This window comes from Helicoverpa zea, chromosome 24, assembly GCF_022581195.2.
Source record: "Helicoverpa zea isolate HzStark_Cry1AcR chromosome 24, ilHelZeax1.1, whole genome shotgun sequence".
In the NCBI taxonomy this organism is placed as follows: Eukaryota; Metazoa; Arthropoda; class Insecta; order Lepidoptera; family Noctuidae; genus Helicoverpa; species Helicoverpa zea.
Genome location: NC_061475.1, coordinates 7,662,124 through 7,679,433, shown reverse-complemented (window position 1 = coordinate 7,679,433; position 17,310 = coordinate 7,662,124). Strand labels below are relative to the sequence as shown.

Below are 17,310 nucleotides of genomic sequence, written 5' to 3'. Positions count from 1 at the left end.
ATGGTGGGCCTTCCCATAAAACATAGAAATTGAATCATTAATATGTAATCTCAAATATGGAAAACGCTCAAATAGACGTCGTGTATACCGATTTCGAAAAAGCTCTCGATCGTGTAAATTATTCCATTTTGATATCAAAACTATATGCTGTGGGTATAAAGGGTAACCTCTTGCGCTGGTTAGATTCATATTTGAGAAACAGGCGTCAAGCAGTAGTGATGGGCGGCTACAGGTCAGACTTTGTTGATGTCACTTCGGGCGTGCCTCAAGGATCGTTGTTATCCCCTCTTCTTTACAATATATACCTGTTTGATATACCGGACTGTTTTCATCACTCAAAACACCTTCTTTATGCGGACGACAAAAAAATATTTCGTAAAATCGTTACTATTGAAGACTGCCTGCTACTACAATCAGACTTAAATCGGCTTACAACTTATTATCATAATAATAAAATAAATGTCAACACTCAGAAATGTCAAATAATAAGTTTTACCAGGAAAAAACACACAATCGATTACGACTACCGTATTTGCACCGAAACTATCCCCAGAACGTCAGAGGTAAGGGACTTAGGCGTCATTCTAGACAGCAAATTCACCTTTAGGGCGCATATAGATCACATCATTAGTAAAGCTTATAAATCCCTAGGGTTTGTGATTCGCAACAGTAAACCATTCAAAGATTTGCAATGCCTTAAGATGCTTTATTTTAGTTACGTTAGAAGTATACTCGAATTTGCTAATGTAATTTGGAGACCATTTTTTAAAATTCATATTAATAATATTGAAAACATTCAACATAAATTTATTAAACATCTTAATTACAAAGCTAAAATTTTTAACAATTCGTATGAAGAATCTTGTGATTACCATAAAATAAATACATTGGAAGAAAGACGTGACCTAACCGACATGTTATTCCTATTTGACATTATTGATAACAAATTTGATTGCCCAGAATTAATAGAAAAAATATTTTTTAAGGTTCCCAGCAGACGCACAAGACACACTTCATTATTAATGGTGCCCTCCGCCAGAACAAATTACTATAAAATGTCCCCCTACAACCGCATTCCAGCGATATACAACAGCAAGTTCTCTTCACTAGATCCTTTTAACACATCTCGTTCCTCGTACAGAAAACTTATACTAGAATCTTTGTCCCAGAATAAGTAGTGCCATAATAAGTTAATTTAAATGAAAAAAAAACCCTTTCAACCCTTAACCTCTTATACTAAAATAACCAATACGGATCACAATTGATTACAAACCTATCAAATATATACATATATACCCACACGCATGAACACACACACACACACACATACACGTAAATCATAAAGTGTAATAATACATATATGTCAAATAGTTTTTGTATATTCTATTCTAATCTATGTATATTTCAGCTTGTTTACTCTCAACTAAAATTATTATATACTGTGTGCTTCTTAATTGGCGTATTGTTATGTTTATAATTTATGTATTAAGATTGTCAGCTGTGAAGAACCTATATGAAATAAATAAATAAATAAATGTAAACTTATACTTAGCTAGCATACACCCAGTTTCACCTACATCCTGAAGGAACTACGTCCCGCATCCGGATAAAAAAGTAGTCTACATGTTATTCCGATGTTATAGCTAAAATACTGCCAAGTATCATCAAAATATTCAAGGTGTTCTCAATAAAAACAAATATTAGGTAAATAATAAAATATGCTGATCATTTCTTGATATTGAAATAGATGGCTAGCAATGTCGGGAACACGGTCAAAGCTACCGGTGGTTAGTACCTTTTTTAACGACGTCAAAAATCATCCCGCTGTGGGTTAGCAGCGGTGTGGGAGTGTCAGACTCTTACTGACTAAAAACCGTCGTGTTCCGTCGTAGCCCTTTTATTTACCAGGGCCGCGGTAACTCTTTCGAACAATCCCGCAGCACCGGTGGTTAATACCTCAGACATAGAAGCCCTACTCACGATACGCTCCATTTCAAGGAATACCGCTTTTTGAATCAGTCCCCTGTCACAGCCACCAAACGAGAACCGAGTATTAATAAAGTGTGCATGTATTACGGTGTAAAAAAATATATCTTTCAAAAAGAATTAAATTATTCATTTCTGCGAGAAAAAACATTAATTGAGATCGGTTAAGCGACAGCGCGGGTTCCATCCTAGGTCAGGCAAGTACCAATGCAACTTTTCTAAGTTTGTATGTACTTTCTAAGTATATCTTAGACACCATTTTCTGTGTTTCGGATGGCACGTTAAACTGTAGGTCCCGGCTGTCATTGAACATCCTTGGCAGTCGTTACGGGTAGTCAGAAGCCAGTAAGTCTGACACCAGTCTAACCAAGGGGTATCGGGTTGCCCGGGAAACTGGGTTGAGGAGGTCAGATAGGCAGTCGCTTCTTGTAAAGCACTGGTACTCAGCTGAATCCGGTTAGACTGGAAGCCGACCCCAACATGATTGGGAAAAGGCTCGGAGGATGATGGCTAAGCGACAGTTTCGGTCAAAGGTAAAAGAAAATTAAATTCAAACTAAATTATTCTTAATAGTATCTTGCATTTAGTGACAAACACACATGTTTACAAGTTTAAAATGATATCACTGCGTTAGCATGCTATATGCGTCAGTCCACTGTAAAAGGTACCATATTGGTGTTGGCACTTACTACATTGTGTTTCTATAGTCTAAGCAAACTGGTACTGTTTGTATTTCTAAACGACTTAAGCGCCAAAGTTCATAAGGTTGATTTTCTCATGGCATTGACACATTACATATGTAGTGCAACGCAACAAAATTTCGTAAAAACCGAACTGGTACCTACTATTTTGATCTAATTAAACCGGGTGCAAATATGTTTTGGTAATATTAGTAATATTGTTGATCAACAAACTACGAATCATTCGTGAATAACATATGTGTTTACAACTTGAGAATTTGAGGTTAACCAAATTATGACCAGGTGTCAAATTGCCGTCATTTGATTATCGTTATAGTTGCATGATGTAACCCACCCTTACTTTAATAATTCTATTCCAATAACCATATCTAATCGAGATGGTTATTCCTTTTTGCCTCAATCCTTCCAAAGGTTGTCAGTAAGAAATCACTTTTAGCAATAAGACCGACCCATTGTGCCACCGACTTTAAAATCACATGGCGTATAAAGATTATATCTATGTATCTATCTGTTGAATTTAAACACTCGAGTCAGAGAATAAAGAATTGTTAAATTAAGAATTTTACTTTGTGTTGGCTGAACGGATGACGGTAAGAGAAATAGGTACTTTCTCTTACCGTCATCCGTTCAGCCAACACAAAGTAAAATTCTTCTATTTCGTCATCATCGGTGACGAAATATACCTAAGGAAAAAAATTTGGTAGGTACCTACACAATTTTTGCGTTTAAAACAATGCTGGATAATAATATAAAAATATGAAAGTTTATTACCTACCTTACAACATAAAACTGCTGAACTGATATAAAAGAAATCTATATATAAAAAAGAAAGTCGCGTTAGTTACTCCACTTATATATAACTCAAGAACGGCTAAACCAATTTAGCTGAAAATTGGCAGGGAGCTAGTTTAGAGCCAGGAGAAGGACATAGGATAGATTTTGTCACCATCCGGCTACGGGAAGCAGTTATCTCGGGACGCGGGTGAAACCGCGGGCGGAAAGCTAGTTTTATATAATTCATATTCGAAATAGTTTACTCAATCACATACTCATCAAACTCCAGGTACTGCAAATAATATTCTAAGAACACGGGTAAAACCAGGCAAAACCGCTAGTAATTAAAAGGAAATTGCGGTGGCCTAGTGGTTAAAAGGACTTGCAACTCGTGTAAGAGTTTTCGGGATCGATTCTACGTCACCAATTTAACCTTTCTTAGTTATATGCACTTTTAGTTTATTTGGACATTGATAACTAAGTATGTGAAGGAAGACATCTTGAGGAAACCTGGACTTTAAAGTCTTGAAATCGCTCCCACCTTGAGCAAGCGTGGTGATAAACGCTCATTCCTTCTCTGTATGAGAAGAGTCCTGTGCCCTGTAGTGGGATAATAAAAAAATATAGTTTAAAAAACATGCTAGTCATGTATTGTCATCAGAACTCAGAGCGTGGGCAAACTTTCATCCTGATCGAAGATCGGTAGGTAAGTCCCCAGCGGGGCCCAGCAGGGCCGAGGCCTGCCGGGGCTGCGGGATTGTTCGAAAGAGTTACCGCAGCCCTGGTACATAAAAGGCCTACGACGGAACACGACGGTTTTTAGTCAGTAACAGTCTGACACTCCCTCTCCGCCGCTGACCCACAGCGGGAGGTGTCATTTGATGATTTTTGACATCGTTAAAAAATAATAATAACCACAGCGACCGGTAAGTAAGTGGATAAAATTAAGATTCCGAGATTTTCTTACATACCTACCTAGTTAGTTGCAAGTGAAGCTTACATAAGCGTGTTAATTAAACAGGCTGATGATGACCTAAAAGTTCAATACACTTATGAGTCAGTGAAAAACCTACCTTAACCTTATAACTACATAAAATATGCATATAAAACGTAGGTAATTGACTACATGTAAACGTCAGGTATACCGTACGTCATTAAAAATTGTTAATATAAGTTTGTAAAACAAACTGATTCATACAAAATTACAACATTGAATACTATTTTTAAAGTAAGCGGCGATGGGGAAATTCCCATTGGTAACATTAACTTTACAATTGAAAGTAAAATAAGAAAAAGAACTAAAATAAGAAAATGATTAAAATAAATTAAAATTTTCGCCTTCTTGGTATGTTTTGTTCTGATTTAATTGTTTTGTTATCTTTGGTACTCGCTAGGTACTTTCTCTTACCGTCATCCGTTCAGCCAACACAAAGTAAAATTCTTAATTTAACAATTCTTTATTCTCTGACTCGAGTGTTTAAATTCAACAGATAGATACATAGATATAATCTTTATACGCCATGTGATTTTAAAGTCGGTGGCACAATGGGTCGGTCTTATTACTAAAAGTGATTTCTTACTGACAACCTTTGGATGGATTGAGACAAAAAGGAATAACCATCTCGATTAGATTATGGTTATTGGAATAGAATTATTAAAATATGTAAGTAAGGGTGGGTTACACCATGCAACTATAACGATAACCAAATGACGGCAATTTGACACCTGGTCATAATTTGGTTAACCCCAAATTCTCAAGTTGTAAACACATATATAATTCACGAATGATTCGTAGTTTGTTGATCAACAATATTACTAATATTACCAAAACATATTTGCACCCGGTTTAATTAGATCAAAATAGTAGGTACCAGTTCGGTTTTTACGAAATTTTGTTGCGTTGCACTACATATGTAATGTGTCAATGCCATGAGAAAATCAACCTTATGAACTTTGGCGCTTAAGTCGTTTAGAAATACAAACAGTACCAGTTTGCTTAGACTATAGAAACACAATGTAGTAAGTGCCAACACCAATATGGTACCTTTTACAGTGGACTGACGCATATAGCATGCTAACGCAGTGATATCATTTTAAACTTGTAAACATGTGTGTTTGTCACTAAATGCAAGATACTATTAAGAATAATTTAGTTTGAATTTAATTTTCTTTTACCTTTGACCGAAACTGTCGCTTAACCGATCTCAATTAATGTTTTTTCTCGCAGAAATGAATAATTTAATTCTTTTTGAAAGATATATTTTTTTACACCGTAATAGTTACATGCACACTTTATTAATACTCGGTTCTCGTTTGGTGGCTGTGACAGGGGACTGATTCAAAAAGCGGTATTCCTTGAAATGGAGCGTATCGTGAGTAGGGCTTCTATGTCTGAGGTACTAACCACCGGTGCTGCGGGATTGTTCGAAAGAGTTACCGCGGCCCTGGTACATAATAGGGCTACGACGGAACACGACGGTTTTTAGTCAGTAAGAGTCTGACACTCCCACACCGCTGCTAACCCACAGCGGGAGGGGTCATTTGATGATTTTTGACGTCGTTAAAAAAGGTACTAACCACCGGTAGCTTTGACCGTGTTCCCGACATTGCTAGCCATCTATTTCAATATCAAGAAATTATCAGCATATTTTATTATTTACCTAATATTTGTTTTTATTGAGAACACCTTGAATATTTTGATGAAACTTATCAGTATTTTAGCTATAACATCAGAATAACATGTAGACTACTTTTTTATCCGGATGCGGGACTTAGTTCCTTCAGGATGTAGGTGAAACTGGGTGTATGGTATTCGGGAGATTATTTTTCCGTCCCAAATGTCGGCCACAACCTGTCAGTTTGACGTAGCAACGACCAGAGAAAATATTCAAAAAATTTTCAGTATAATACCATGTAGGTTGTACCACGTGACGTCGAATGGTGCAATTCTATTGGTCGATATTTGGGTCGGAAAAATAATCTACGTAATTAAACTGGAAATTCCACGTATATTTATTGTTTTTAAAACAATCAATAGGAAAGCTATTTTCAGTATGAAATTTTTCTAATTACAAATTAGAATACAATAACATTGAAATAGCAGATTTGTTAACATCTGCTCGTAAAACGCCATTCCATGTTCGAAATGTATATTCTCCGAAATAGGGCTGCCATCTCGAATTTCACCAAACCCGGACAAACATTAAAAAAACCCGGACAATTGGCGTAAATCGCATTTTTTCCCCGAAGGAGTACGATTTTTTTAAACAAAATAGTACCTAATTTGTAATCCATTTACTATTAACACATACTTAAATCCAATGAGGTGCTTCCTTACATGAAAAGTGTCCGGGTTTTCCCCGGACACTTCTTGAAACCCCGCCCGGACGGCCCCCGGACGGCCTCCAAACGAGGACAAATCCGGGGAAACCCGGACGGATGGCAGCGCTACTCCGAAATTTAATACTTTCACTGTTAGGAAGCTAAACTATCTGCGCTGAACATGGGCTATGTTTTACCCGGGTACGGGAAGAAGCTTCCCCGGGACGCGGGTGAAACCGCGTGAAACAGCTAGTGTAATGTAAAGTACACTTGCTGTACTTGAATGTAATATGATTAAGATGTGTAACACATTAATTTAAAACTTAGGTGAATTCGCTTAGGCATAACAAACTTTTGATTTTCTGCAAAAGGCCTTGCTATATTAAAAACTAACTTACAGCATAGAAATAAAGACTATTTTCGATTGATATTTGCGTATTCCGCCTCCTATATTTTTATTCGTTAAGTGCGCCATTGTACAAAATGAGCATAAAGTATTAAATAAATAAATATTTTATTGATCTCACAATAAGTATGTAAATGTAAATGCAGTAATATGTAGAACCTACTTTGTAATCTATACTAATATTATAAAGAGGAAAACTTTGTTTGTTTGTTTGGTTGTAATGAATAGGCTCAAAAACTACTGACCGTTTTTAAAAATTCTTTCACCATTCGAAAGCTACATTATCCACGAGTAACGTAGGCTATATTTTATTCCGGTACGGGCAGTAGTTACCACGGGACGCGGGTAAAACCGCGGGAAAACGGGTAGTGTAATATAAAGTGAACTTTCTATACTTGAATGTAATATGATTACGATTCTTAACACATGAATTTAAAACTTAGGTAAATTCGCTTAGGCATAACAAACTTTTGATTTTCTGCAAAAGGCCTTGCTATATTAAAAACTAACTTACAGCATAGAAATAAAGACTATTTTCGATTGATATTTGCGTATTCCGCCTCCTATATTTTTATTCGTTAAGTGCGCCATTGTACAAAATGAGCATAAAGTATTAAATAAATAAATATTTTATTGATCTCACAATAAGTATGTAAATGTAAATGCAGTAATATGTAGAACCTACTTTGTAATCTATACTAATATTATAAAGAGGAAAACTTTGTTTGTTTGTTTGGTTGTAATGAATAGGCTCAAAAACTACTGACCGTTTTTAAAAATTCTTTCACCATTCGAAAGCTACATTATCCACGAGTAACATAGGCTATATTTTATCCCGGTACGGGCAGTAGTTACCACGGGACGCGGGTAAAACCGCGGGAAAACGGCTAGTGTAATATAAAGTGAACTTTCTATACTTGAATGTAATATGATTAAGGTTCTTAACACATGGATTTAAAACTTAGGTGAATTCGCTTAAGCATAACAAACTTTCGACTTTCTGCAAAAGACCTTGCTATATGAAAAACTAACTTATAGCATAGAAATAAAGACTATTTTCGTATTCTTCCTCCTATATTTATATTACTTAAGTGCGCCATTGTATTAAATGTACATAAAGTATTAAATAAATAAATATTTTTTTATCTCATAGTATTGTAGTTATGTGTAGTAATTACTTTGTAACTATGCACAATATACGCAAAATAAACTCAAAGGAAATCCAATGATTTCCCGTTATTGAAATACGAAATTGATACAATACTTAGTATGATGTGTGTAAATATATTTCTATGTAGTATGAAGGTTAGGTAGGTATTAGAAAACCCATAGTTATTATTGAATAATAATTGTTCTGTTTCTCTGCTCTTTATAAGTTACTAGTTGTTTCGTCTGCTTCTCGGGTCAACTGTAGCCCGTTTCCAGATAAAATATAGCCTACTAGCTGTTGCCCGCGACTTCGTCTGCGTGAACAATATAGAATTTCCAATTTCGTTTATTTAATCATTCATTGCTCAACCCCCCTAAGTGATAGCGTGATAATATATAGTCTATGTGTTGAACCGGCCCCCAGGTAATAGTCATGCAAAATTTGATTTAAATCCATGCAGTACTTTTTGAGTTTATCCGAGACAAACATACAGACAAACAGACATACAGACAAAAATTCTAAAAACTACATATTTGGGTTCAGAATCGATTATGGATCACCCCCCAAGTATTCTTTTAAAAAAATATTCAATGTACAGTTTTAACTTTCCTACCATTTTATTATATGTATAGATATTACTCGGGAAGAGTGTAGCTTTCTAAACAGTGAAAGTTTTTTTTTTAAATCGATTCATTAGTTTAGGAGGCTACAAAGAAATAAACAAAAAAAAATACTTTTTATTATATATTACAATAGATAATTTTAACATATTATACTTGGTTTTCACATAATTTAGATTCTTAACATATGAATTTAAATCTCTAATTCGTTTAAGCGTAGCAAACTAAATGAAAAGTTATAGGATAGAAATTAAAGTTTATTTTCGTTTGGCAAAATAGGTAGGTATATTTCTTATACAAAATTATGTGTAGTAATGTAACCACGAGTGATAAATTCTAAAGGATCGGATTTCCCGTTATTTACATACGCCATTGTTACAACATATGATGTTCATATGTGTAGTTCTAATTATGAGGAAGGTCAATATAATAGAAAATCCATGTTATTCAATAATTATCTACTTGGTCCCTGTTCTTAACGAATTAGAAAGAAACATAATGACTAGATATTTTGTATGGCCTTTAATCTTAATTTTAAGGTATCTCTATATAGTAAATTGCATTTTAAGGCCATTGGCAATATTCTTTCTACGTGTTCTTATGCGTGCTAATGATAGGAGTTGGCCATTATTTATGTGTCTGTTATGCCCATTTTCACCAACAAATACCTAAATTTAGGGGGGATCCCTAAATTTAGGTATTTGTATGTGTAAGAGAATTTAGGGGACACTTAATACCAATTTCGTTTTCACCAAAGTTAAGTGTCCCTTATACCTTTATGTATTGGGGGAGCCCTTATTCTAAGTGACACTAAGTTAGGGAAACGTTAAGAGATTGTTGGTGAAAATGGGCATAATCTATCTCTAATTAAGCAAAACAACAAAAAGATGGAATATTGGATGTTATTCTTTTATTGGTAGATTCCATGTAACACTGTGGTAGACCTTAAATCAGGAAAAATCTGTTGCTTTTAGGTGTTCTCGATTTGTATTCTATTAACGTATTCATTTAGTTAGCTTTATATCTAATATTTACGTTTTTGTACCGTACTTTGGCAAAATGTTATAATCGACATGTGATATGAAAGTAATTTTAACCACAAAACGTGAGATAGTAGTGAGTCATGAAATAAATATTGACGAAATAATAAATAAACTTTGACCCGAACTTACATTGATATGATAAAGAAATTGTAATTAATACAATTAAAGAGGAAAATTCAACACTTTTCCCTAGTAAATAACGATTGTCATGCTTTTGACGTCTTGGACACCAATGGCTGCGTTTCGGAGGGCACGTATAACTGTAGGTCCCGGCTGTCAACGAATATTCTTGGCAGTCGTTACGGGTAGTCAGAAGCCATTAAGTCTGATATAGATAGTTCAACTCAGATTTGCGCGCGGCCCTATGTGTGCGTCGGCTTGTAAATATACAACTTTCGTTCGTGTGACAGTGACGTCGTCCGAGCATGACGTGTTCTTATCGCTTTTTCTTATGGGTACAGTCGTTTACAAAAATGTCTAGTTCTTCACGGAGAAAATGTTTAAGGAGTCAGGTAGCGTTTCAAAAAATGAAACAACATTCAAAGCTTTTTATTATTACATTTTACAGTTTTTCATTATTTTCTCATACGTTTTTTCAAATTGACATTGACAGTACCTAAGAAATAAATGAGGTAAAATATCTAAGATGAATTAAATACTTCTTACATATTTTCTAGCTCGGGGTACGAGGACAATAAATAAAAGTGTGGACTAAAAATGCAAAATTCATCATTTGATTTTTCAAGGAGCGATTCAGAATCATTATAAATAAATAAACATTAAATTACGTAATAACTGTTTTCTTTAAACAGCCGTAACCCCTAAATAACTGTATTTGTACCCGACTGTACCTCTTGTCACGCACACAAAGTCACTGTATATGTACAAGGGTTACCCACACATAAGGCCGCGCGCAAGACCGAGTTGAACTTACTATACCAGTCTAACTTGGTTGAAGAGATTAGATAGGCAGACGCTCCTTGTAAACACTGGTGCTCAGTCGCATCCGGGTAGACTGGAAGCCGACCTTAACAGTTGGGAAAAGGCTCGGGAGATGATGAGCGGTTTCAACCTCTTCTTGAGAGAACTTCCTTCCGCCAGATAAAAAGAAACCTATATGATATTCTGATGTAAGAGCAATATTACTGCCAAGTTAATTTTTGTGTGAAACTAGAACAAACATCCATACATGTATACATGTATACACATTTGCAACGATTACAATGATTCATACATTAAATATTGACGAAAGAGAAATCAACCTTCGACCCGAACATAAAATAATTAGATAAAGAAATTATGTTAAATTAATATAATTAAAGAAGTTTTCCTTAATAATTAATTATTAACACATTTCTGACGTGATGAATAATTGCCTAAATATTACCTAAAATAAAAATAAATATGTGTAATAATATAACATATATGTAGGTTTCTTTTTATTCGGGCGCGGAAAGTTGTTACCTCAGAAAGCGCGTGTCACTACTTGCAGCAGCTAGTAAGCTACACATATACAATTATTGCCAAGTTTTATCAAAGCCATTCAGTAGTTTTTGTGTGAAAGACGAGCAAACTTTTGCGTGTAGGTAAAAAATTAGTAGTAGATACCTATAGCAATTTGAGTACCTAGGTAAACCTATTCTATTCGAACATTTTATTCAGTGACGACGGTGACCACTTTTTACGTCATTCTAATTTGCAAAGAACACCTAATTCATTATTGTGGTAATTAAGTTCTGTGGGTTTACCGGAAAACTTTCACTTTGACGTAATGCCTTATAAGGAAGGTAGGAAACTAGTGAAATATGCAAGTTAAATAGAACAATACCTTATAAGGGTACAACTGAATTTAAAGTGTTAAGGTCAAGTTGTACCACTAATCAGCCCATTGGTCAAACCGGCGTTTTGCTAACTGAAAATGGTTTGGTTATCGTTATAGTTAAATGGTATAACTCCGCCATACAACGCCATAAAAAAAGACAATGTATTCATGATAACAATAATTTTAATTCGATTTTACGTGATGATATCTTTCGTGTTGCGTTTGTAAACTAATGGCTCCCGACAGTCATTTGAACATCTTTGGCAGGCGTTACGAGTAGTCAAAAGCCAGAACGCCTGACTGGAAGTCAGAAATTGGGTATCGGGTCCCCCAAATAACTGTGTGGAGGAATGTCAGAGATTCTAATACCAGCCAATTTAATTAAACTAGCTCATAACTCGAATTCGTTTAAGTAACATTATTACTATTTCATGAACAAATTATTAAACAAAGTGTGAATATACCTTTGCTAGGGGCTTCATGGAATATGAATTCCATAGAAACACTAACAATTATAATGATGCTTTTCAGTACCCTTCTAATACAGGAAAAGTGCGCCAATGTGGTCACGATACTATGGACATTATATTAATTAAGTTTATCCCACATACGTATTTGGTAATGTTATGAAGTGTTAGTTACAATACACTATTAAGTGACTTCTCAAAAAGGAGGTGGTTGTCAATACGGATATTTGTATTTTTTTACTTTTAGTGACGCAAAACTCCGTCCTATTTTGAACTTAAATTATTTTTTTTGTATTAGGTAATGCTTTACAAATCTCATTCACATATTGGTTTTTTAGGGTTCCCTACCCAAAGGGTAAAACGGGACCCTATTGTTTTTGCTCCTCTGTCCGTCCGTCCGTCTGTCCGTCTGTCACCAGGCTGTATCTCATGAACCGTGATAGTTAGAGAGTTGAAATTTTCACAGATGATGTTCTGTTGCCGCTGTAACAAAAATACTGAAAACTAGAATAAAATAAATATTTTGGGGGCTCCCATACAACAAACGTGATTTTTATGCTCATTTTTTTAAATAATGGTAGGGAACCGTTAGTCCGTGATTCCGACTCGCACTTGGCCGGTTTTTTTTTGTATTAGATAATGCTTTACACATCTCATTGACATATTGGTTATGTATAAAACAGTGCCAATTCCGTTGCAACGAAGTATACGTGAAAGTATAACCAGGCCTCTGTCACTCGACGTACTTGCGCGCGATAAATGCCTACCGCTCGCTGGGTTACCGGTAGCCCCACGCGGCTCAGGGCTTTCAACAGTCACACGCGCCGCGCGCGCTCTAATATTATTATTTTTATTTCATGGCATGTTATGCTGTTGGTTTTTATTAGGTTTTTTAAGCTACCTCACAAACTGATGGATTATTTTGAGTTGTGTTGGTTTATATGCTACTATTGTAAGATTTAGAAACATTTTATATGTATGAACTTATCTAGTAATTCTATTTTTTTTTATAAATTAATACATTTCTACTTTATGATTTTAACAACAGAGATCATTAGGTACTTATTTTACTTTAGATACCTACTTAGTTATATGAACTGTATTGTGAGTTTTGTAGCTCAAAACACATCTCGAGTGTAAGTAGGTATAGTTCCAACTTAATGACAACTCGGAACATTACGCGTGTCGCTACGCAGAAACCAATTTTAGGTATGTATCAACACACTCGACGGAGTTGTACCATATGGGGTATGGCACTTGTGCTCGAAAAATAGTTGGAAACCGACTTTGATTTTGACGAAAGCTTTACTTAAGTACTTACCTATGCTTACGTATTAGGTAATAATATTTAGTTAGTAATATATACCCATACTCCATTTTAGTAGGCAATACAATAGTTAACTAAAGAAAAATATTCTTGATATTACTTTTTATTTAAAAACTCAGTTTTAAAAATGGCTCTCTTAAAATAAGCGTAACTTTGTTTTCCTACTTAAATATTAATAAATTGTAAGAAGCAACCCTAAGCACGGCCACGGCACGGTTGCGGTCACTGAACTGTGCGCTATCGCATTGGAATAACAATCAAGCGCTCGAGCTTTTAAGGTTCATTTTATAACGCAGATAGGAATTTGTAGGTAGTTGGGGAACTTGTAGGTGCTTATAACAGTAGGTATGGACTTTTTTGTATGGAGTGATTTATCTGTTACGTAGTAACTATTATATAATCTGTGGTATAACTATTATTATGTTTATGTAAAAATAATATATTTTTTGTTACAGGATGAGAAACATCGAAAAAAATAAAGCACGATAAAAATTACATAATTTTCACCGGACACTGCAAGTGAGTATGCGAATATGCTATATTCGAGAAATATTGTATACATATACAAATATAATATGACGAAACGTTTCACCATGGAACACGGAATGCGAAATTGAATCCTCCTTGATTATTGATTATCAATCATAAAGATACAATTTTATGATTAATGTAACAAATATGAATGACACCGATTTTCTTGCTCTAATTTATTTCAAAAGAGATATTTCAAGGTACAGACAAAACTATCTGTTTATTTACATAATTGCAAAATTGTACTCCAAATGGGAAGATGACACAAAAATAAAAAAAAGTCCTGAATAGCTGATTAATTTGAAATTACCATATCTGTGGAGTTATAATGTATTTTTGGGGGAAAATTATGACGTTATAATTATAATTTCCTACGTATTTACATGATGCATTTGGTTGATTAATGGTGTCAATCTACTTAATTCGAAAAGTAGTTAGATTCTATGATGCTTTTGTAAATCTACCATAACAGTAGTTGCAAAAAAATCGGTAAAAAATTTCTAGATCCTGGTTGAAAATCGCGAAAAATCAAAATTAAAATTCGTGTTCCGTGTTTTCAAAGTGAACAATGAAAAATCCCAAAACGATTGGGTTCAGGACAATAGTGTATAAGATTTTCAAAATATAAAAATGTATAGGTTTTAAGGGAAATAATATCAATTTGTTAACATTACATATATTGAAAAGGTTCAACTATTTTTTTGCTATTACTTTATTTTCAATGAATATTAATAATCTACCGATTTGATAGACTTTACTGTTGTCCCGTAAGACTTTGTAATGCGCCGATTGCTATCAACAAAAACATGGTAACGAAAATTTACTATAAAAATAAATAATTGTTGATGACAATTGATCGTGTCAAATTCTGTCAATGTTCGTGTTTTCTAACAATTTGTAGTATACTATATTGTAATGTGAGAATTCTTTGAGAAATATACACTAACAACATATCTTTGACTTGAAAATGTCTTCTTAGTAAAGGGGGTCTCATGAATGCGACTGTGAAAATATCCCGTCGACTCTTTTTATATGTTTTTGAATAATTTACAAAAGATTTTGATACAATTGTGTTGAGCACAATTTTATTTAGTATTTATATTACCTATAATAATCAATAAATATTCTGTTAATTTTAATAAAGTTTAATAATAGTTTAAACCTTAGTATTTTAAGACTAACAGAATCCAGACACATATCGTTGAAAACTCACCTTGTAAGCGACAAATAATCGCATTCATGGAACCGCACTTTAATTGAGTGTCTGTGAAATATCTTTGCGTACTATACATATATGTCACAATGTTTATAATATATTATACATATATATTTAAATATAGCGTTTTATAGATCAATATTGTAGTTTTTTAGGTAGACAATGTTTTTCACGCTGCATGTAAAGAAAATAGCTTAAAACCATGTAAGTGACAGCAAATATTAGGATTGCTTATGTTACCTAAATAACACTATGTATAATAGGTAGCTATCTATCATCAAAAGCGTGGATATTCAAAGCTAAAGGCTAAAAAAAAATCTTTCGAAAAATAAACATAGTTTTATATATATCTTAGAAACTATTCGCTCGTTTTGATTTTTAACTTTTTCTATATAGTTTGCAACGAGCAGTACTGAATGCTATATGTAATAAGTTTATATGTAAACTAGTGTAAGTGTGTTTATAGATCTGTAGGGTAGATGTTCACATATCTGAGTTGAGTTGAATGAACGTCCATTTTAATGTCACCGAATTAACTTCCTATTCAATGTATCTGTTTTAGTGGAAATTGGCTTACTCTGAATTAAAATAATATAATTTCAATGCTCAATAAGTGATGTTGGGTTTTGTCATGTATTATTTGTTAGCAAAAAGTATTAGGTATATAGAGCTCGCACTTTATAATATTGAAAAATACATCTGATAATACTTAATTACAACTGAGCATCATTATTGTCAAAGGGAGGTAGGGAGGAGGTGGTAATTTTCGAAACTGTTAGGTATTTAAACGAGATTTTTCACAAGATTTAGATTTTCCAATTCATATCTTTAAGAACTGCCACAATTTCTCTTTCGAGCAAAATCTTTAAAACTGTATATATTTTTAATGTAAGTGAAAATAAATACCCTGGGCCGTAGTCAAGCAAAACTGCAAATTACAGACTTTCTTGGAAGTTTCTCAAATTGATGACATCAAAAGTGCATAATTTCGCAACTGCACGCAATTACCTGCATTTTTTCCTTTTACTTTTCATGAGTGCAATGACACATGCAGAATACATAATAAAAACGGTGTTGAGGCAATACCAGGGGTTTAAAATAAAATTTAACTTGGCATAGTTTTTGACACTTACCACAGAATCTCAAAATATGATCTGAGATATAACTAGATATTAACGACCAACAACGCATATTAATAATCTTAAGTACATTTATTTACACAGATATTAACATATTTACAATACAAATAAAAAACTGTCCTTGTAAAACAAACAAACAAAAAAATAAATAATCCTAAATAGGACTGTAGTAAATTTCATTCAATACAAAACTTTATTAAAATTCACAGTGTCGCTTACATCATTTTATATCAACGTCATTACTCGCCAAATATGACATATTGAATGAAACACTCATTTGCAAAGTTGTCTGTTTTGAATATTGGAATTAACTGCAGTTGGAATAAATACTATAATAAAGAATATTGTAAAATGTATTAGAAAGCCTAATACGCAATTTTTAAAGCATTGTCTTTTCTCTAAAAAGCATGTATAATGTCCATTTGGTACAAGTTTTTACTATCTGCATTAATTTATTCTATAAGTTTCCACTAAAATAGGTACATTAGAACCTTCCGATTTACTAAACTATTAGTTAAGAAGATACGTATGTAATTGATATAAAAATGGTGAAAATTATAACAATATTATGTCCCCCAAACTGTGTGTTTTATTGCTTTTTCCTCGTCTCACAAAATTCTGTTCTATTACAATACTTCTTACCATAAATCTACAGATAAATGGAAGGCCAGTTGTAAGTGTGAAATATGGAAGTGTGTATACGAAGTCGTGTGATTTCTCAAATGAGGTCAAAATGTTATGTGACCTGACTAGAGATAAACTCCATTGTGTGCACATGTTTTAATTATTTACACTTTCATCATGGCA

General features: G+C 33.8%; 1 protein-coding gene across 5 annotated transcripts in view; it reads left to right on the top strand.

Moving 5' to 3' along the window:
- Positions 1-17,083, top strand: part of LOC124642218 — a 148,101-nt gene extending 131,018 nt beyond the window's left edge. For all 5 annotated transcript variants that reach the window (XM_047180533.1, XM_047180532.1, XM_047180531.1 and 2 more), the window contains one exon: positions 14,073-17,083. The gene's annotated coding sequence lies outside the window, so the exon portion shown is untranslated. The remainder of the gene's footprint in view (positions 1-14,072) is intronic.
- Positions 17,084-17,310: the final 227 nt, after the last annotated feature.